Here is a 21,853-nt window from a genome sequence, read left to right on the forward strand (position 1 = left end):
GGAGAATATCACAGCTGTACTGCGGGAGGACACCTCAGAGGGCAGTGAGGCTCTATGGGTAGAGATCAGGAATAAGAAGGGTGCAGTCACAATGTTGGGGGTTTACTACAGGCCTCCCAACAGCCAGCGGGAGATAGAGGAGCAGATAGGTAGACAGATTTTGGAAAAAAGTAAAAGCAACAGGGTTGTGGTGATGGGAGACTTCAACTTCCCCAATATTGACTGGGACTCACTTAGTGCCAGTGGCTTAGACGGGGCGGAGTTTGTAAGGAGCATCCAGGAGGACTTCTTAAAACAATATGTAGACAGTCCAACTAGGGAAGGGGCTGTACTGGACCTGGTATTGGGGAATGAGCCCGGCCAGGTGGTAGATGTTTCAGTAGGGGAGCATTTCGGTACAGTGACCACAATTCAGTAAGTTTTAAAGTACTGGTGGACAAGGATAAGAGTGGTCCTAGGATGAATGTGCTAAATTGGGGGAAGGCTAATTATAACAATATTAGGCGGGAACTGAAGAACATAGATTGGGTGTGGATGTTTGAGGGCAAATCAACATCTGACATGTGGGAGGCTTTCAAGTGTCCGTTGAAAGGAATTCAGGACTGGCATGTTCCTGTGAGGAAGAAGGAAAAATATGGCAATTTTCGGGAACCTTGGATAACGAGAGATATTGTAGGCCTCGTCAAAAAGAAAAAGGAGGCATTTGTCAGGACTAGAAGGCTGGGAACAGACGAAGCCTGTGTGGAATATAAGGAAAGTAGGAAGGAACTTAAGCGAGGAATCAGGAGGGCTAGAAGGGGTCACGAAAAGTCATTGGCAAATAGGGTTAAGGAAAATCCCAAGGCTTTTTACACGTACATAAAAAGCAAGAAGGTAGCCAGGGAAAGGGTTGGCCCACTGAAGGATAGGCAAGGGAATCTATGTGTGGAGCCAGAGGAAATGGGCGAGGTACTAAATGAATACTTTGCATCAGTATTCACCAAAGAGAAGGAATTGGTGGATGTTGAGTCTGGAGAAGGGTGTGTTGATAGCCTGGGTCACATTGACATCCAAAAAGACGAGGTGTTGGGTGTCTTGAAAAATATTAAGGTAGATAAGTCCCCAGGGCCTGATGGGATCTACCCCAGAATACTGAAGGAGGCTGGAGAGGAAATTGTTGAGGCCTTGACAAATCTTTGGATCCTCACTGCCTTTAAGGGATGTCCCGGAGGACTGGAGAATAGCCAATGTTGTTCCTTTGTTTAAGAAGGATAGCAAGGATAATCCAGGGATCTACAGGCCGGTGAGTCTTACTTCAGTGGTAGGGAAATTACTGGAGAGAATTCTTCAAGACAGGATCTACTCCCATTTGGAAGGAAATGGACGTATTAGTGAGAGGCAGCATGGTTTTGTGAAGGGGAGGTCGTGTCTCACTAACTTGATAGAGTTTTTCGAGGAGGTCACTAAGATGATTGATGCAGGTAGGGCAGTGGATGTTGTCCATATGAACTTCAGTAAGGCCTTTGACAAGGTCCCTCATGGTAGACTGGTACATAAGGTGAAGTCACACGGGGTCAGGGGTGAGCTGGCAAGGTGGATACAGAACTGGCTAGGTCATAGAATGCAGAGAGTAGCAATGGAAGGATGCTTTTCTAATTGGAGGGCTGTGACCAGTGGTGTTCCACAGGGATCAGTGCTGGGACCTTTGCTGTTTGTAGTATAGATAAATGATTTGGAGGAAAATGTAACTGGTCTGATTAGTAAGTTTGCAGACGACACAAAGGTTGGTGGAGTTGCGGATAGCGATGAGGACTGTCAGAGGATACAGCAGGATTTAGATTGTTTGGAGACTTGGGCGGAGAGATGGCAGATGGAGTTTAATCCGGACAAATGTGAGGTAATGCATTTTGGAAGGTCTAATGCAGGTAGGGAATATACAGTGAATGGTAGAACCCTCAAGAGTATTGAAAGTCAAAGAGATCTAGGAGTACAGGTCCACAGTTCACTGAAAGGGGAAACACAGGTGGAGAAGGTAGTCAAGAAGGCATACGGCATGCTTGCCTTCATTGGCCGGGGCATTGAGTATAAGAATTGGCAAGTCATGTTGCAGCTGTATAGAACCTTAGTTAGGCCACACTTGGAGTACAGTGTTCAATTCTGGTCGCCACACTACCAGAAGGATGTGGAGGCTTTAGAGAGGGTGCAGAAGAGATTTACCAGAATGTTGCCTGGTATGGAGGGCATTAGCTATGAGGAGCGGTTGAATAAACTCGGTTTGTTCTCACTGGAACGACGGAGGTTGAGGGGGCGACCTGATAGAGGTTTACAAAATTATGAGGGGCATAGACAGAGTGGATAGTCAGAGGCTTTTCCCCGGGGTAGAGGGGTCAATTACTACGGGGCATAGGTTTATGGTGACAGGGGCAAGGTTTAGAGTAGATGTACGAGGCAGGTTTTTTACGCAGAGGGTAGTGGGTGCCTGGAACTTGCTAACAGAGGAGGTGGTGGAAGCAGAGACGATAGTGACATTTAAGGGGCATCTTGACAAATACATGAATAGGATGGGAATAGAGGGATATGGACCCAGGAAGTGTAGAAGATTGTAGTTTAGTCGGGCAGCATGGTCGGCACGGGCTTGGAGGGCCGAAGGGCCTGTTCCTGTGCTGTACATTTCTTTGTTCTTTGTTCTTTGTTCTTGACTGGTGTTTGAATCCCATCATGGAAGATGGTGAAATTTGAATTCAATTTTTAAAAATGACAATTGAAAGTCGAATCATAGAATCCCTACATTGCAGAAGAATGTCATTTGGTCCATCGAGTCTGCACCGACACTCTGAAAGAGCAGCCTAATCTATTTTCACTCACCCGCCCTATCCCCGTAATCTCACCAAACCTTTGGACACTAACGAGCAATGAGCATGACCAATCCACCTAACCTGCTCATGTTTGGACTGTGGGAGGAAACTAAAGCACTCGGAGGAAACCCACGCCGACACGGGGAGAAGGTGTAAACTCCACACAGACAGTCGCCCAAGGCCAGAATTGAACCATGTTCCCGAGTGCAGTGAGGCAGCAATGCTAACCATTGTGCCACCGTGCCTCATCACCGTTACTTCACTGTTACTGGATCAAAACCCTGGAACTCCTTCCCTAACAGCACTGCGGTTGTACATACACCACAGGGACTGTAGCGGTTCAAGAAGGCAGCTCACCACCACCTTCTCAAGGGCTATCAGGGATAGGAATTAAATTCTAGAAGCTGATTTGTCCTTTTCATTTTCAAACATTACATTCAAATCTAACATGTTATGATCACTATTTGATAAATGTTCACGCACAATTTGGGTACTAATTAAATACAGCTCGTTATTCATTATTAAATCCAACATTGCTTGTCCCGTTATTGCATCCAGGACATATTGTTGCAGGAAAGTATCCCTGACACACTCCAGAAATTCACTGGCCGGGATTCTCTGAAATCCCGGCCAAATGTTGACACCGGCCTCAAAACCGGCACGAGCGACTCCCGCGTCAATGAGCCTCCAGGCCCAGGCATTCACCCCTTCCGAGGGAGCTAGTATGGTGCCGGAGCGCTGTCCGCTGCTCTGGCGCTCAAAAGCCGGCGTGCCATCGCCAGCGTGGGTCTGCGCATGTGCGTGGGTTGCCGTCTCCGTGCCGGCCCCCAGGCAATATGGCAGAGCCCGACAGGGGCTCGGCATGGAGGAACATAGGCCCCCCCTGGAATTAGCATGCCCGCCGATCGGTAGGCCCCGATTGCAGGCCTGGCCACCGTGGTGGCCCCCCTCCGGAGTCAGATCCCCTGCCCCCCCACCAGGACGGCCCCCGCAGCCAGAACTCCGAAGTCCGACCGGGTAGGACCATACGTAACCAACGCCGGCGGCACTTGCTAAATTTAATCTACGTGTTATTTATTATTAATTCATGGGATGAGTGAGGCTGACAAATCACCTACTCTAATTGCTCTGATTTCAGAGAGTCGTTAAAATCCAGCATGTTGCTGTGGGTCTGTGTTCACAGACCAAGGGCGTCATTCTCCGCCGGCGGGAGTCTCCGTTCTGCCGGCACCGGGCGTTTCCCGACGGCGTGGGGCTGCCCCACAATGGGAAACCCCATTGACCGGCCGGTGTTACGGAGACTCCCGCCGGCCGGTCGGCGCAGAAATGTGGCGGGGCGGGTAAGAGAATTTCGCCCCAGGGTTTTCCCTCCTTACAGGACATTAGTGAACAAAGAACAAAGAAAGAAAGAACAAAGAAAAGTACAGCACAGGAACAGGCCCTTCGGCCCTCCAAGCCTGTGCCGACCATGCTGCCAGTCTAAACTACAATCTTCTACACTTCTGGGGTTCCTTTTCCCTCCATTCCCATCTTATTCATGTAATTGTCAAGATGTCCCTTAAACGTCCCTATCGTCCCTGCTTCCACCACCTCCTCCGGCAGCGAATTCCAGGCACCCATTACCCTCTGTGTAATAAACTTGGCTCGCATATCCCCTGTAAACCTTGCCCCTCGCACCTTAAACCTATGCCCCTGGGTAATTGACCCCTCTACCCTGGGAAAAAGCCTCTGACCATCCACTCTGCCTATGCCCCTCATAATTTTGTCTACCTTTATCAGGTCGCCCCTCAATCTCCGTCATTCCAGTGAGAACAAACCGAGTTTATTCAACCTCTCCTCATAGCTAATGCCCTCCATACCAGGCAACATCCTGGTAAATCTCTTCTGCACCCTCTCTAAAGCCTACACATCCTTCTGGTAGTGTGGAGACCAGGGGCGTCATTCTCCGACCCCCCGCCGGGTCGGAGAATGGCTGTTGGCCGCCGTGAATCCCGCCCCCGCCCCCGCCGAAGTCTCCGGTACCGGAGATTGGGCGGGGGCGGGAATCGGGCCGCGCCGGTTGGTGGGACCCCCCGCTGGATTCTCCGGCCCGGATGGGCCGAAGTCCCGCCCAGAAATTGCCTGTCCCGCCGGCGTAAATCAAACCTGGTATTTACCGGCGGGACCAGGCGGCGTGGGCGGGCTCCGGGGTCCTGGGGGGGGCGCGGGGCGATCTGACCCCGGGGGGTGCCCCCACGGTGGCCTGGCCCGCGATCGGGGCCCACCGATCCGCGGGCGGGCCTGTGCCGTGGGGGCACTCTTTCTCTTCCGCCTGGGAGGCAGAGATCTATACATCTAGATCTCTCTCACTGTCAATACTCTTGAGGGTTCTACCATTCACTATATATTCCCTACCTGCATTAGACCTTCCAAAATGCATTACCTCACATTTGTCCGGATTAAACTCCATCTGCCATCTCTCCGCCCAAGTCTCCAAACGATCTAAATCCTGGTGTATCCTCTGACAGTCCTCATCGCTATCTGCAATTCCACCAACCTTTGTATCGTCTGCAAAATTACTAATCAGACCAGTTACGTTTCCCTCCAAATCATTTATATATACTACAAACAGCAAAGGTCCCAGCACTGATCCCTATGGAACACCACTAGTCACACCCCTCCAACCAGAAAAGCACCCTTCCATTGCTATCCTCTGCCTTCTATGGCCTAGCCAGTTCTGTATCCATCTTGCCAGCTCACCCCTGATCCCGTGTGACTTCACCTTTTGTACCAGTCTGCCATGAGGGACCTTGTCAAATGCCTTACTGAGGTCCATATAGACAACATCCACTGCCCTACATGCATCAATCATCTTTGTGACCTCCTCGAAAAACTCTGTTAAGTTAGTGAGACACGACCTCCCCTTCACAAAATCATGCTGCCTCTCGCCAATATGTCCATTTGCTTCCAAATGGGAGTAGATCCTGTCTCGAAGAATTCTCTCCAGTAATTTCCCTACCACTGAAGTAAGGCTCACCGGCCTGTAGTTCCCTGGATTATCCTTGCTCCCCTTCTTAAACAAAGGAACAACATTGGCTATTCTCCTGTCCTCTGGGACATCACCTGAAGACACTGAGGATCCAAAGATTTCTGTCAAGCCCTCAGCAATTTCCTCTCTAGCATCCATCAGTATTCTGGGGTACATCCCATCAGGCCCTGGGGACTTATCTACCTTAATATTTTTCAAGGCGCCCAACACCTCGTCTTTTTGGATCTCAATGTTGACCGAGGCTATCTACACACCCTTCTACAGACTCAACATCCACCAATTACTTCTCTTTGGTGAATACTGATGCAAAGTATTAATTTAATACCTCGCCCATTTCCTCTGGCCCCACACTTAGATTCCCTCGCCTGTCCTTCAGTGGGCCAACCCTTTCCCTGGCTACCCTCTTGCTTTTTATGTACGTGTAAAAAGCCTTGGGAATTTCCTTAACCCTATTTGCCAATGACTTTTCGTGACCCCTTTTAGCCCTCCTATCTCCTTGCTTAAGTTCCTTCCTACTTTCCTTATATTCCACACAGGCTTCGTCTGTTCCCAGCCATTGGGATTTGAACTTATCATTCCAGATCATTGATCTAAACCTTGAGGTTATTAGTCCAGTAATATCACCACTGCTCCTGCTAAAAATAAACGCCTGCCCGTCTTATGCAGTTGTCATAAAATCCCTCTTTAAATTCTCTCCTGCAATGTGAGCATCACTGACAGGACCATCATTTGTTGCCCATTCCTAATTGCCAATGACCCGAGTGGCTTGCTAGGCCATTTCAGAGGGCAGTTAAGGGTCATCCACATTGCTGCGGGTTTGGAGTCACAGGTCAGCCAGACCAGGGAAGGATGGAAGATTTCCTCCACTAAAGGGCGCAAGTGAGCCAAATGAGTTTTTGTGACATCCGATGATAACTTCTTGGTCACCAAGACTGAGACAAGCCTTACAATTCCAGGTTTAGTAATTGAATTCAAATTACTAAGTAAAGAGACAACCTCTTCTCGCACTCATCAGATAGCTTCTAAGAAATGATCAACAGTCATGGGGGATCATAAAAGATATTGGCCGGGAATCTCCGAAAATGGGGCTATGTCCCCACTCCCGCCGGAAAACGGGCGCGAATCACTCCAGGGGCGTCATTCTCCGACCCCCCAGCGGGTCGGAGAATGGCCGTTGGCCGCCGTGAATCCCGCCCCCGCCGGTTGCCGAAGTCTCCGGTACCGGATATTCGGCGGGGGCGGGAATCGGGCCGCGCCGGTTGGCGGCCCCCCCGCTCGATTCTTCGGCCCGGATGGGCCGAAGTCCCGCCGATAAATTGCCTGTCCGCCGGCGTAAATTAAAGTACCTATTTACCGGCGGGACAAGGCGACGTGGGCGGGCTCTGGGGTCCTGGGGGGGGGGGGCGCGGGGCGATCTGGCCCCGGGGGGTGCCCCCACGGTGGCCTGGCCCGCGATCGGGGCCCACCAATCCGCGGGTGGGCCTGTGCCGTGGGGGCACTCTTTCCCTTCCGCCTCCGCAACGGTCTCCACCATGGCGGAGGCAGAAGAGACTCCCTCCACTGTGCATGCGTGGGAAACTGTCAGAGGCCGCTGACGCTCCCGCGCATGCACTGACCCGACATGTCATTTCCGCGCCAGCTGGCGGGGCAACAAAGGCCGTTTCCGCCAGCTGGTGGGGCGGAAATCCCTCCGGCGCCGGCCTAGCCCCTCAATGTTGGGGCTCGGCCCCCAAAGATGTGGAGCATTCCGCATCTTTGGGGCGGCGCGATGCCCGTCTGATTGGCGCCGTTTTGGGCGCCAGTCGGCGGACATCGCGCCGTTTGGGGCGAATTTCGCCCCAGACATTTTTCAAACTGTGCGGAGTGATTCTCCGACTTCAAGAGGGATAGCAGGTTCCAGGCGTGCGCCCGCAGCTCCTGCTGCCGATACGGTGCCCTGCACTTCCGGCCGCCGGTTCGCGCATGAGTGCGACGGCTGGTTTCACACCAGGCCCCGCGCAACATGGCGGAGCCACACAGCGGGCCGGCGCAGAGGAAGATAAGTCCCCCCCTTGATCATGCGCCCACCGATCGGTAGACCCCGATTGCTGGCATGGCCGTCGTGGAGGCCCCCCCCCCCCGATGTCTGATCCCCCCGCCCCCGGCCGCGAGTCCGAACTCCCGCCGAGTGAAACCATACGGGAACCACGCCGGCGGAACTTGACTAGAACACGGCCGGTCGACCGCGGAGAATCGCCGCGGGGGCCTCTTTCAACCCCCACCGGCGCCGCGTCGAACGTGAGTGTGCGACTGGCATCGATTCTCCTGTCGCCGGAGGATCGGGTCCCAGCGCGGAGCCGATCGAGGGTCTGAGACCCCATTCTCCGCCCCCAGGCCGAGCGCAATTGTGGCACGGAGGCTCGGAGAATCCTGGCCATTATTCTTCCTGCAGTTGCAATTTATTGCACGTTGTTTTGCTGAATGGAGGCGATTTAATAGCTTGTCTCTTTTTCAGCAACACTTAACTTCCGTGCTACCACACAACTATTGTAATTCAAGTTCCACCAACTACTATAATCGGATTTGAAGCCATGTCATCGGACATTAGCCTAGGGCTCTGCATTGCTAGTCCACTGACATCACGACCGCCCCACTGGAGTTATTCCATTCCCACATCAACACTCAGCTTTACAGAGGAGACCTTCCTGCTCTTTGAAAGAGCTGGTCCCAATAGTTAACTAACCATTGCGAATTGTCGCAGAGTTCAGTTAGCGGAGAAACTAGGAATGTGTATTAAGTACGAACTGCCATCAAATATATTTTTGAAAAGTACAGTGCTGTCTAACTGCATTGCGAACCTGAGCTAAGATCAGCTAATTTGTCACAGACAGAAGATTGAAGTTGCAACACTCCTGCTGTGCATGAAGCAGTGTACAGACTGTCACAGCCAGAGGGCAAGTTGGTAGGTCGGCATTTTAATTTTTTTCTACATTGTGCAATTCTAGGGGCGTCATTCTCCGATCCCCCCGCCGGGTTGGAGAATCGCCGGGGGCTGCCGTGAATCCCGCCCCCGCCGGTTGCCGAAGTCTCCGGTACCGGATACTCGGCGGGGGCGGGAATCGGGCCGCGCCGGTTGGCGGGCCCCCCCCGCTCGATTCTCCGGCCCGGATGGGCCGAAGTCCCGCCGATAAATTGCCTGTCCGCCGGCGTGGATTAAACCACCGTTTGAACGGCGGGACAAGGCGGCGTGGGCGGGCTCCGGGGTCCTGTGGGGGGCGCGGGGCGATCTGGCCCCGGGGGGTGCCCACACGGTGGCCTGGCCTGCGATCGGGGCCCACCGATCCACGGGCGGGCCTGTGCCGTGGGGGCAATCTTTCCCTTCCGCCTCTGCCATGGTCTCCACCATGGTGGAGGCGGAAGAGACTCCCTCCACTGCGCATGCGCGAGAAACTGTCAGCGGCCGCTGACGCTCCCGCGCATGCGCCGCCCGGGGATGTCATTTCCACCCCGCCGGGTCGGAGAATCGCCGGGGGTCGGCGTGAATCCCGCCTCCGCCGGTTGCCGAATTCTCCGGCGCCGGAGATTTGGTGGGGGCGGGAATCGCGCCGCACCGGTCGGTGGCCGCTCGCAGCCCCACCCCCGGCTATTCTCCGTCCCGCAATGGGCCGAGTGGCCATCCATTTTTTGCCAGTCCCGCCGGCGTAAATTAGAGTAGGTCTTTACCGGCGGGACCTGGCGGTGCAGGCAGCCTCCGGAGTTTTCGGGGGGGTGCGGGGGGATCTGCCCCCGGGAGGTGCCCCCACGGTGGCCTGGCCCGCAATCGGGGCCCACCGATCCACGGGCGGGCCTGTGCCGTGGGGGCACTCTGGGTGCAATTCTCTCATCAGGAGACTAAGTCCCGATGCCGGAGTGAAGACCGGAGTGTTTCACTCCGGCGTCGAAGGCCGCTCCCAGCCCTCTATTCTCCCACCCCCGGGGGGCTAGGAGCGGCGCCGCATCATTTACGCGCGCCGGGCCTTGGCACCGCGTAAAAGCGGCGCCACGTAAATGACGTGGCCGGCGCCGCGTAAATGAAGTTAACCGAAGACGTCTGATGGATCTTGTGGGGCGGCGGAGGAAAAGATGTCCTCCTTCAGAGAGGCCGACCCCTTTTGAGGCCGCCACCGGTGCAGTAACCCCCCTACCCCCCCCCCACAGGCCACCCCTCCAGCGTTACCGCGCTGTTCCCGCCGGCAGCGACCAGGTGTGGATGGCGCCGGCAGGAAGCCGTCGTGTTGGGCAGGCCTATCGGCCCATCTGGGCTGGAGAATCACCGCTCACCCGTTACAAATGGCGAGCGGCGATTCTCCCAGCGGCCAGCCGTGATTCTCGCCGTGCCGGTTTGGTGGGTTGGGAGAATCGCGTGCGGGTACCGGGTCGGCGTGGCAGGACCCGCGCGGCGCCCCGGCATTTCTCCCACCCGGCGTGGGGTGGGGGGGGAGAAATCCGCCCACGATTCTTCCGCACCGCTGGCTGTAATGGTCCAACATGGCCGGTGCGGAAACAAAGCCCTCTGCGCATGCGCGGGGATGACGCCAGCACACGCTGACGCTCCCGCGCATGCACCAACACGCGCCAGCCTGCAGAGGCCCTTCGGCGCAGGGCGCCAAGCCCCTTCCCCGCCGGCTGGAGCGGCGCAAACCACTCTGGGGCCGGCCTAGCCCCTGAAGGTGCGGAGGATTCCGCAGCTTCGGGGCGGCCCGACGCCGGAGTGGTTCACGCCAATCCTTCCCGCCGGAGTTGCCCGCCCCGCCGATTCCCGCAGAATCCCACCCACGATGTCTGTGCCTCTTGGGCAATCCTGGCCTGACTGGGGTATCTTGATATTAATAATAATCTTTATTATTGTCACAAGCAGGCTTACTTTCACACTGCAATGAAGTTACTGTGAAAATCCCCTAGTCGCCACACTCTGGCGCCTGTTCAGGTACACGGAGGGAGAATTCAGAATGCCCAATTCACCTAACAGCACGTCTTTCGGGACTTGTGGGAGGAAACCGGACCACCCGGAGGAAACCCACGCAGACACGGGGAGAATGTGCAGACTCCGCACAGTGACCCAAGTCGGGAATCAAACCTGGGACTCTGGCGCTGTGAAGCAACAGTGCTAACCACTGTGCCACCCTATAAAATCAATGTCAGGGGTGGGGTACGAACCCACGCCTCCAGAGGAGATATTATTATTAGACATGCTCTGGGCACGATTGCGATTCCTCCATTTTGACAGCAGCAAACAAGCAACAGGAATGTAAAATTGAAAATGGATCGTTTCGTGATAAGGATGAGAGGGCCAGAGATACAAACAGGCCAGGAGCTCACAACTAAACCTGCTGGAGAGAGTGGCTCAGGAGAATCCACAACAGGACAAAGCAATGGTTGTGTGAGCTGTTCAGGAGGGCACAGCAGAACAAAGCAGTGCTGGTGTGAGCTCCAGGATCTCTGATGAATAACCCGTACAGAAATGTAACATTGAATGACAAAACAAGTGAGATCGTGAGAACCAAGCAGACTCACATGTCGCATTAAAGGTAAGTGAAAATGGTGGGTCGCTGAGGTCGGCGGGCGTGGGTCCCGAAGGTTGGCCAGTTGGTAAAGATGGGTCTCCGGAAAAAAAGTTTGAAAAACACTGACCTAACCTACACATCTTTGGACACGAAGGGAAAATTTATCATGGCCCAATCCATCAAACTTGCATGTATTTTGGGCAGCACGGTAGCATAGTGGTTAGCACAGTTGCTTCACAGCTCCAGGGTCCCAGGTTCGATTCCCGGCTTGAGTCACTGTCTGTGCGGAGTCTGCACGTTCTGCCTGTGTGGGATTCCTCCGGGTGCTCCGGTTTCCTCCCACAGTCCAAAGATGTACGAGTTAGGTGGATTGGCTATGCTAAATTGCCCTTAGTGTCCAAACAGATTAATTGTGGTTACTGGGTTGAGGGTCTGGGGTGGAGGAGGTGTGTGCTTGAGTGGGATGCTCTGTCCAAGGGCTGGTGCAGTCTCGATGGGCCGAATGGCCTCCTTCTGCACTGTAAATTCTATGATTCTATGTGGGAGGAAACCGGAGCACCCGGAGGAAACCCACGCAGACACGGGGAGAAAGTGTAAACTCCAGACAGACACCAAAGGTCAGAACTGAACCCTGGTCCCTGGCGCTGTGAGGATAACCACTGTGCTGCCCATGGTGCTACTATACCACCCAACACACTGTCCCTCAGGCACCTCTCTATTGAGCCTACTGCCAGAAGGACAATCTCTTCGAGCGTGCCTCAACCACAGATCATTGGCTGTCCAACTGCTTTCAAGGAAATAAGGGAAAAAGCCTGACTCCATGGCTGCCGAGTGCAGCAATGACATCAGCTGCCACCCCATTGCCGCCCTCTAAAAGCTACTGAGACTCTGACGTCTATTGTTCCTTCCGTACCCTTGCTGTTAACTCCAGAGAGACTTGGAAAATTGTATTCATCAGCGGATGGAACTGGCGCCCGCCACAATTTCAGCACCAAAACCGACTCTCCGCCCAATCCCATTTCCCGATCCTGGCGTCAGCCGATGGTGAATCCCACGCAGCAGCTTTTCATCAAAACCACCTTGCTTTCAGAAGAACTCCAGCTGGGCATGTCCATATCTTGGTTGCTGGTCAGCTGTTCTCCTGTAGCACAAGACTAACCCTGCCTCTGATATCTGGGGCTGGATTCTCCGCAGGCCTGCACCGAAATCACGTTTGGCGCAGGGGGGGCGAAGAATCCACTTTTACGCCCGAATCGGGCCCGGCGCCGCTCCCCACGATTCTCCGGTCCCTGGAGAATCGCTCGCGATTTACGCGCCGCGGCTGGGGGGGCCATTGCCAGGGGACCTCCCAGCGATGCTCCGGTACTGACTGGCCGAATTCCCGACGGCGTGGTTTTTACTCATTTTTATGCCGGTGTGGGGACATAGCTCCAGTTTTGGAGAATCCAGCGCATGGTTTATCCCTTTGAATCTTGTCCGATCTAAATAATTTAGAAGTCACGCTTTTAACATGTAAGTATGATATTTATTCTTACTTTTCCGTTTGAACTCCTACCCACTGTATCTTTTACTCCTGCAATTCTACGCCCTATTGTTCCCCGCCTCACTTAAATGTTCACTCTGCTACGAGGATAGTCCCCATATCAAAACCCCCAGTGCAAAACCCTTATCAGTTCTGTTTTACCCAATTCTTTAATCTTCCTATTATCCAAACTTCTTGAAAATTCTCTTGATTCCTGAAAATTGAAGCTTGGATTTTTAAGATGGTTAAAGGATTCGACAGAGTAAATCAGGAGAAAATATTCCCGCCTCTAAAGCGTGACCATTCGGGCGTGACGTCAGGAAGAGAATCTTCACACGAAGAGCAATGGAAATCTGGAAACCTCCCTCCAAAAACCTATTGAGGTCGAGATGTGTCAGTTGAAAACTTCCCCACTCATGAATGGGTCGAGAACGAAAGGGCACAAAGTTAAAGCAATTAGTAAAAGAAGCCATAGTGATATGAGGAGAAAAGAAAATCAGTCAGTGAGTGGTTAGGGTCTGGAATGCGCCACCTAAGAGTGCGGTGGAGGAGTTCCATTGAAGCATTCAAATAGAATTAGATTGTTTTCTGGAACGGGAGAATGTGCAGGGTGACCGGGAGAAGGTGGGAGAACGAGTTGCTCGTTCAGAGAACAGGTACCGATACGATGGGCCAAATGTCCTCTTTCTGCAGCACAACGATTCCGTGATTCTGTGATAGAAATCCTCGAGGATGACTTGTTTACTCTTGCTCAGCTAAACACTGTTAGGAGAGGGTGATAGCTACAAAAATGCCATTCAGCCTCTTTATTTGATCACCATCAGTCAAGTCAATCAATCGATCCATCATGTGACCGTCCTGGTGCGGGATTCAATACATTTATCAAGATGCCACCTTATGCTAAACACAGGCTGAACTACCCCTCAAGCTCAAGGTCCCAGGTTCGATTCCCGGCTTGGGTCACTGTCCGTGCGGAGTCTGCACGTTCTCCCTGAGTCTGCGTGGGTTTCCTCCGGATGCTCCGGTTCCCTCCCATAAGCCCTGAAAGACGTTCTGTTAGGTGAACTGGACATTCTGAATTCTCCCTCAATGTACCAGAACAGGCAACTAGGGGATTTTCACAGTAACTTCATTGCAGTGTTATTGGAAGCCTACTTGTGACAATAATAAACATTCTTCTTATTATTATTCTTAACATTAGCGCCTACAGTATTCGGAGAAAATCAATCCCTTGATTGATTTATTAATGTTTGTAGGCTTCCATTCAGATCTCAGTAGGATTTATATCTCTTTCTCCCATCCTAGGTAAGGGATAGCGGTACAATAGAGATTAATTTGCTGTCATAACCCCCACGAGGGTCACTGTGAAACTATAATTGATCTCCCGGTGGGACCTGTGGAGAACGAGCTACCCAGGTAGGGGGCGGAGGCCGACCACCCGGGGCCTGTTATGAGCAAAGGTTAAAAGCAGGCACAGACCAGGGCCGAGTGAGACAAGGCCTTCCAGCTAGGATTGCACTGGGAGTGAGATGCCGCGTTATGCAGACCATTGTAAATACTTGTAAATAAATCTATCTTACATTTACTGTCAGCCTCCTCTGTGTCATTATATTTGCCATCTGTTTAATATTGACTCCGATCACTCTCTACAGTGACTTGGGACTGCAGGCCTTGACAAAAATATTCTAGTTAACATGTTCATATTCTTATGAAGGGAGATTGGGCAAACTGTTCTGTATTCTCTAGAGTTTTCAAGATTGAAAGGTCTTCTCATTGAAACCTACACAATACTGAAAGGATTAGACAGGGTAGATGGAGGTAAAATGGGCGGGATTCTCTAATAATGGGGCTATGTCCCCACACCGGCGTGAAATCCGGAGCCAACCATCTGGTGCCAACGGCCCCCGAAAGTGAGGAATTCTCTCCTTCCTCGGGGGCTAGGTTGGCACCGGAGTGGTCCCCACAGCTCCAGCCGGCGCAGAACGGCCCGCGCGCGTTCGCGCATGCGCAGAACGGCCGGCGTATTTTCGTACATGCGCGGAACGGCCGGCGTGGTTCCACGCATGCGCGGGGGTTCCCTTCTCCGCAACGGCCCCCAGGCAATAGGGCGGAGTCCTACAGGGGCCCGCCGCAGAGTAAAGTAGGCCCCCACGGAACCAGCCCACCCGCCGATCGGTAGGCCTTGACCGCGGGCCAGGCCACCGTGGGGGCACCCCCAGGGTCAGATTCCCCTGCCCCCCCCTCCCCTCCAGGGCGGCCCCCGCACACTCACCTTCCAGGTCCCGCCGTGTGGGAGGTGAGTAATCCACGCCATGTGACTCGGGTCTGTATCCCTCTATTCCCATCCTCTTCATGTGTTTGTCAAGGTGCCTCTTAAACGTCGCTATCGTACCTGCTTCCACCATCTCCCCCGGCAGAGAGTTCAGGCACCCACTACTCTCTGTGTAATAAATTGTGCCAGTGGGCACAAATTTCAAAATACGGGGATGCCACTTCAGACCAAGATGAGGAGAGATTTCTTTACACAGAGGGTTGTGAATCTTTGGAATTCTCTACCCTACGGGGCTGTGGAATCTCAGTCATTGTGATGAAATTGAGTTCTTTCTGTCCGGTCTGGTCGCAATCAAAAGGCTGAGTTCGGATTTGAAGATATTGTTTTATGTTATTTCAAATAGCTTGCAAGCCAGACTCACTCTGATAACAGCAGGACCAACACTGTTCCTGAGATCCCCAGAACAAGTGAGTGAAAACAAAGCACATAACATCTTATACACATGAACATAGAATCAAGTTTCACACGGGACCAAATAAGGTAATGGTGATAAATACAAGATTCTTATAGGCCCTTTTCCCACATTCCTTGACCTGGCCATGTAACCTGACCTCCACAACCACTGATCCTGACAGGCCCATTACACATTCCTCCCCTTGGGCCTCTTTCTCCCAGCATCCTTTGCAGTATCCTTTGTGCAAAGAACTGGCCTAATAGCTACCCATCCCCCTCTCTCCATGCTTTGTCCAATCTCTTTGTTCACTCCCTGCAACCCGAATTAATGTCCATAATGCACTATTCTAACTGGTCATCCCAGTCTAATGCTCTTTTCTTTCGTTCATTTCCTCAATTGAGTATAATTAAAGATAAGATTGATAGATTTCTGACTGACTATAACGTAAAGGGTTATGGGGATAGTGTGTGTAATAGGCATTGAAGTGTCCGAAGGGACGAGCGAGGAATGAAAGATTTGTTTTTGGAGGGGTGGTTCGCAAGCTTGGAGGAGCTGAGGGGGAAGTTTGGGTTTCCGCGTGAGGAGGGTTTACGGTATATGCAGGTGTGGGACTTTGCTGGAAAGGTTTTTCCGACCTTTCCGATAGTGCCTGACTCCTCATTATTGGAGGAGACGCTGTCAGTAATGGGGTTGGAGGTGGGGTAACTCAGCGATTTATGGGTGGCTTTTGGAGGAAGATAGGTAGCTGGATTCTCCGCCGGCGGGATCCTCCGTTTCACTGGCAGCGCACTCACACCAGCGGATTTCCCAACGGTGTGGCGGTGCCCATTGGCCAGGTGCCGGGACAGAGGATTCCGCTGCCGGAGGGGGGCACGCCGCACTAGAAAACTGGTGCGGCGGGACAGAGAATCTCACCCAAGGTGACTATGGAGGGGGTTAAGGTCAAGTGGGAGAAGGAGTTGGGGATGGCGCCGGAGGAGGGATTGTGGTGTGAGGTGCTGCAGAGGTTGAATGCCTCAACGTTGTGCGTGAGGCTGGGTTGATACATTTGAGGGTGGTGCACAGGACATATTTGATGAAGTCAAGGATGAGCCGGCTGTTTGAGGGGGTAGAGGATGTAATGATATGGATATATGTAGACAATTAAAGGGTTAATTATTACGTCTCAGTGTAACACAACCACTAGATCCCACTATAAATATGAGAACTCAAAGGATCTTGGATCTCTTCCAACCAGGAGTGACGAGGCAGTGGAGTGTAAGAGAGATAGATCACAGCATAGATTAGCACGTGGAGTTTAAATTAGTTCTTACTTTAATAAAGATTACTTGATGACTAGTTATAGTTCTGTAGAGTGTGCAAATTCAATATTAATCAATCGTTATTCAATAAATCAGTTTTGCAGACCATTCTGGATTACGAAGCAAAGTGTAACAATATATTGCCAAAGAGTAATGTAACAGAGGATATTACCGAATAGTGTGGGAGGGGCCTGGCTAATCACGTGCACATGTTCTGGTCCTGCCCGAAGTTGGCGTAATTTTAGGGGCATTGTTCAGCACCAGTCGGCGATCTTGTATGTGGATTTGGAGCCGGGTCCCCTGGGGGGGCCATATTCTGGCCGTTGGACGTGCTGGTGTTGAGGACAGGAGCGGGGGCAGATGTTTCAGCCTTCGCCCCGTTGATCGCTCGCAGGCGGGTTCTGTTGGGGTGGAGGTCAGCTTCTCCACCCTGTGCCCAGGCGTCGCTGGGGAAGGATTGGGTGACTAGTGCAGGGCTTTATTCATCTCCTCAGCCTCATGCACAACAGCTTTTATTAAATTGTAATTTTATTTAGCTGCACGTCACCCTTTAAAGGCTGGACCTCATGGCTTAGCTTCCCCGTCTTCTGCAACAGGAACCACCCCCCCTCCCCGACCCAGTGTAACGCTAATCCTTCAGCTTTATATAAACACAGCTGCTGTATAATCAGTGACTTTCTGCTTCTGACTGCCTCCGCCCAATAAGTCAATAGCGAGTGACAAGTTAATGCCCATAAAGCACACACAACAGCCTATTTAATCGGAACAGAGTGCCGCACTATTAGTCTGCTGCCACTCACCCACATTCAGTTTGATAATTACAAGGTCCACTTGAAACGTTAACCTGCTTTTTCTCTTCACTGAACCTGTCGCGTTGCCTGCAGCATTTCTGACATATATATATCATATTTTACTTCATAGTTTCCTTTGTTTCTTTCTGCATCCAGAGTGGTGGGGTTGCCGGGGGGGAGGGGGGGTGGGGGCGGGGGATGGTCTTTCCAACTTGTGGGAGTATTGTAAAGTCATTTGTGGAGGTCTCCTGCGCTCTGTATGCCTGGACAGACAGGTTGTCAATTTAAATAATAAGTGGTCGCCGGAAGAGACTTTAGAATTGCCTTTACTATGTTATGGCAAATGAATCAGTCCCGGTTTTAGGTTAGCCACACATAATAAAACCATAAGAAATAGGAGTAGATGTAGGCCATATGGGCCCTCATTGTTGCTCTGCCATGCAACAAGACCAAGATTGATCCTTATCTCAGCTCCAATTTGCCATCTGTTCCCCATATTCCTTATTGCCTCAGAGAGCAATAATCTATCGATCTCCATCTTGAATATGCTGAATGACTGAGCATCCAAGGCCCTCGAAGATAAAGAATCCCAAAGGACCACAGCCTCGGAGTGAAGAAATTTCTCTTTCTCGGTCAGAAATGGCCGTCCCCTTATCCTGATAATGTGCCCTCCAGATCTGTGCTCTCCAGCCAGAGGAACACTCAGCATCTACCCTGTCAAACCATCTCACATCTCACCATCTAATCTGTTTCAATGTGAGACTCTCTCATGTCTGGGGTCTGGTGTTGGGTGTCCAGGGGCCACTTCTGCAGCCGGGGGTCGGTGTGCAGGGCCTAGTGGATGGTTGCCTGAGGGGTGGCAAGGGTGGGTGACGCTTGGGGAATCTAAGGGTAGCAGGGTGGAAGCCAAAGCTGTTTGTCAGTCGTACACCCTTTCCAATTCCTTACAGATATTACATTACGGATAATATCGTGGATCCCGCAGAAGCTGCCCTTGTGGTGACGTTGGCAGGCCAGGCGGTAAAACGGCAGAGAAGGCAGCAGCGTTGACAGAGGCTCAAATGCCAGCCCATGTGCAGGGCCCCACCCCACACCCTGAGCACCTGTCCACCGACCAGGCCAGGAAGGGACCCAGAGGAGGAGGCCAGCGATGGCCCAAGGTGTACAGACATGGCAGGTCCTTTGAACAACATGCACACAGCGTATGCTGTCAGAGGCTCTGCCTCAACTAAAGGATGGTGTTGCATCTGTGCCATGTCCTTGCGGACTTGACACCATGTAGAGGAGGCGGATACCCACTCCCAGTGGCCAGCCACATCTCTGAACTTTTATGCCTCAGGATTATTCCATGGCTTGTGCGGGGACTTGTGCTTCATTTCCCAACCTACAGCCCACAAGTGCATCTATGAAGTCATGGATGTCCTATTTGCCCAGTTAGCGAACTATATGAACTTTGACATGAACCAAGCCAATCAAAATGCTTGGTCAGCAGGATTCTCTGCCATCGTCGGGATGCCCCAGATTTAGGGGATAATAGATGGCACACACGTCACCTTGCGTGCACCCGGCCGTCTGGGAGTGCCCTACATTAACAGCAAGGGCATCCACTCCCTAAACGTCCAACTGGTGTGCGACCACCACCTCCAGAGGTGGAGGAGAAAGAACATGTGGCCACCTCCGAGGATGAGGATGGGCTGGATGATGAGCCCGGGCAGGACCCGTGGAACCAGCCGGAGAGTGGAGGACAGGCAGTGGTGGCAAGGGTCCGGCATGCCTGAAGGACCAGGGAGGCCCTCATCCTCACCTGCTTCTCATAGGTCGTGGCTTCGTCCATCATCTCTTCCGCTTCCCTACCCAATCCGCCACTCCCTCCCCCCTCCCTGTACCCCAACCCCCTCCCCCCAACCATTCCCCCACTCACCCATTACCCGCCCTCCCAACTTCCCCATCACCCTGCCCCACCCTCCCAGGAGCTGTGTTACGTCACGCCAGGGTGATGGGCCTGTGTTGGCACTGTCAGCGGATCAATATACAAGGAAGGATGGTGATGATAACACACTGTGAGCTGAAGTCTGGTGTTCTCCGTCTATGTCAAAGTCTGACTTCTGTCTGCCTGCTGAGTGCACTACCTGCATGTGATATGCCTTGGGGGCGGGGGGGAGGGGTTAAGGTCTAGTACCAGGGAGCCCAGGGGGCGGGGGTTGGGGCTGTGGGAGGGCAACTGAGGGAGGGGAGTGCAGGCCACCCCGCAGTGTGGAATAACCTGACAGAGGCTTCTGTTATGGGCCAGGGTTTAGAGAACCCCAAATTATATCATGGAGTTCACCTGACCTACAACTGTTTATTGATTTTGGTTATGATGAGCACAAGGGCCTGACTTTCAGATGTTATTCAACAGAGGCCTTAAGCACTTTTAATCAAAAACAAAGTTTATTCTACAAATTCAGTTAACATTTTTATAAACACACACTGTAGGCATTTTATTAACTCTCAACATAAATACCCCACACAGCTACAGTACTCTATATTTAACCCTTAATAACTTTCCTTTCCTGTTTCACTCAAGTAACAACATCCATAAGCCAGGCAAAAACCCTTTTATCCAAAACAGGAGCTTTGAATTCCTTCCAGAACATAGTTATTACGTTGAAGTTATCAAGTGATCTGGAGACACCTTTTTAACACGTAGAGACCAGAGAAGCCTTCTTTTGTCTGAATCCAGCTTCCTACTGCCTGAACCGAAAGCAAAACTCAGAGCCACAAACAGCTTCCAGCTCAAAATGCAAGTAAAACCTAAAGCCAGAGTCCAGCTCCACCCACACAATGACATCACTGCAGCCATTTGAGGGACGTTCCCATGACACTTCACATTTCTCGGGTGTGCCGTGTTTTAATGGTGTACAATCATGACCCTAATCGACCTTAACCCCCGATGGGGTCATAGACAGAGTGGATAGTCAGAGATCTTTTTCCCAGGGTAGAGGGGTCAATTACTAGGGGGCATAGGTTTAAGGTGCGAGGGGCAAGGTTTAGAGGAGATGTACGAGGCAAGTTTTTTATACAGAATGCCTGGAACCCGCTGCCGGAGGAAGTGGTGGAAGCAGGGACGTTAGTGACATTTAAGGGGCATCTTAACAAATGCATGAATAGGATGGGAATAGAGGGATACGGACCCCGGAAGTGTAGAAGATTTTAGTTGAGACGGGCAGCATGGTTGGCGCAGGCTTGGAGGGCTGAAGGGCCTGTTCCTGTGCTGTACTTTTCTTTGTTCTTTGTTCTTTGATGGTGCCGCACCCCCCACCCCCCAGTGCCCTCTCAGTGACCCTCTATCTGCTGAGCCCTCTGTGCTCTGCCGCTACATCGAGGTGTTTCCCACGGATGCACGTCAGAGTTGGGGGCAGCCTGCTGCTTACTGCGTCCCTTGGCCGTTGATGCCCTTGTCAGGCGTCCTCTGGAGGGCCTAGGGCCAGAGGCCGACATGCAGATGGCACATGCCTTGCCGTGCCACCCTGTTCCACATGTTGACCCTGAGACGTGTGATTGTCTGGGTGTTGGACTCAGGAGAACTGGTGATCGCCGTCGTCACTCAAAGTGAGGTTCCAGGTTAGCCTGCAGCACTCCCCCCTCCCAACAGGTGCCATAGGGCCCTGGGAGTCACCTCGGGATGGAATCCAGCTGCATTGAGTGTCATCTGGCTCTGCCAGTCCTGGCGGCTCCCCAATGTCTACACCATGGTGCCGATGCCATCAGCAATGCCCCTCTTCAGCGGGCCATGCTCTGCAGTGCCTCACCAATGTCCACCTACATCTGAGACACGGTCCTCAATGCCTGGGACATGCCCCGCAGCGCCTCAGCGATGCCCACCTGAGACTGGGACATTCTCCGCAGCGCCTCAGCGATGCCCACCTGAGACTGGGACATTCTCCGCAGCGCCTCAGCGATGCCCACCTGAGACTGGGGCATGCTCCACAGTGCCTCAGCGATGCCCACCTGAGACTGGGGCATGCTCCACAGTGCCTCGGCAATGCCCACCTGAGACTGGGACATGCTCCGCAGCGCCTTGGCAATGCCCACCTGAGACTGGGACATGCCCCGCAGCGCCTCGGCAATGCCCATCTGAGACTGGGAC

General features: G+C 52.7%; 1 long non-coding RNA gene across 1 annotated transcript in view; it reads right to left on the reverse strand.

Moving 5' to 3' along the window:
* Positions 1-15,386, reverse strand: part of LOC140425699 (uncharacterized) — a 42,119-nt gene extending 26,733 nt beyond the window's left edge. The window contains exon 1 of the long non-coding RNA XR_011947928.1: positions 15,299-15,386. This is a non-coding gene — a long non-coding RNA (uncharacterized lncRNA). The remainder of the gene's footprint in view (positions 1-15,298) is intronic.
* Positions 15,387-21,853: the final 6,467 nt, after the last annotated feature.

The sequence above is a fragment of the Scyliorhinus torazame genome, chromosome 6 (genome assembly GCF_047496885.1).
Source record: "Scyliorhinus torazame isolate Kashiwa2021f chromosome 6, sScyTor2.1, whole genome shotgun sequence".
Classification (NCBI taxonomy): domain Eukaryota; kingdom Metazoa; phylum Chordata; class Chondrichthyes; order Carcharhiniformes; family Scyliorhinidae; genus Scyliorhinus; species Scyliorhinus torazame.